Here is a 1,404-nt window from a genome sequence, read left to right on the forward strand (position 1 = left end):
ATCTTGCTGGGATCCTATGACCCCAGCTGACTTCCTGCCCTTTGGGCAGGGGGCTGGACTCGATGATCTTCCGAGGTCCCTTCCAGCCCTGATGTCTATGAAATCTATGAATTCCTTGGGGTCCCCTTGGTTCGGCTGACTAAGGAAGACCACTACTTGTGCCTCCGACTGAGAGAAGCACCCTCAAGTGCTTGAAGTGAGTCAAGCACCCTCAAGGGCTACTAGGCCTGTGTTTCCCAGGGTGCACACAGCCAGAATAAAGCCCAGCCCTGGGTGGTGGCAGTTTTTACCCCAGGCTAGCGAGTGTGCTCCAGGAAGGGGGTCGGCCAGACATGAGGCGACCCCAGGGAGGCACTCGGAGCCTGGAAGGTGGTCGGGCGCAGGGTATGGGCGGCTCAATGCAGGAGTGCCCCCTACTGGCCCGCCACAACAAGCACCTGCGGTAGGGGTTTGAAAGCCAGATTAGGTTTGGCTTTACTGTGTCAGTCACTGGTACACATCCCCAATGTTGGAGGGAAAGTGATATTTTAAATACCCTTCTTATTTGAGTATTTTGGAACAGAGTTCTTCTGTGTTTTGTGGCAGATTGATACCTTCTCTGTCCCTGCTTCCCTTCTTACTTGTTTACTTCATATGGCCCTTTTCATCAGAGAGGATGGCAACATGGGCCCAGGAAGGGAGGAAATAAAAGGCTCCCTGATACCATGGTTCATTGCAAAGGGAGTAGCCATTAGCAAGAGGGAGCTTTTGATTTTGGATCCTGCTACTAGGAAATTTTGCCGGCTGTTTCATTCTGACACTGTTTCATAGATTTCATAGACATTAGGGCTGGAAGGGACCTCGGAAGATCATCGAGTCCAGCCCCCTGCCCAAAGGGCAGGAAGTCAGCTGGGGTCATAGGATCCCAGCAAGATGAGCATCCAGTTTCATCTTGAAGGTGTTCAATGAAGGCGCTTGAACCACCTCCGGTGGCAGGCTGTTCCAGACCTTGGGGGCTCGGACAGTAAAGAAATTCTTCCTTATGTCCAGCCTGAAACGATCTTGAAGTAGTTTGTGACCATTCGACCTCGTCATCCCTTGGGGCGCTCTGGTGAACAAACGTTCCCCCAGATACTGGTGGTCACCCCAGATAAGCTTATAGGTGGCCATCAGATCACCCCTGAGCCTGCGCTTTTCCAGGCTAAAGAGCCCCAGGGCTCTCAGCCTGTCATCGTAGGGTCTGCTTCCCTGACCTCTGATCATGCGCGTGGCTCTTCTCTGGACTCTTTCAAGCTTCTCCACATCCTTTTTGAATTGTGGAGCCCAAAACTGGACACAGTACTCCAGCTGCGGCCTCACTAAGGCCGAGTACAGGGGGAGAATGACGTCCCGGGATTTGCTTGAGAAGCATCTATGGATGAAAGC

This window comes from Alligator sinensis, unplaced genomic scaffold, assembly GCF_000455745.1.
Source record: "Alligator sinensis unplaced genomic scaffold, ASM45574v1 scaffold955_1, whole genome shotgun sequence".
In the NCBI taxonomy this organism is placed as follows: Eukaryota; Metazoa; Chordata; order Crocodylia; family Alligatoridae; genus Alligator; species Alligator sinensis.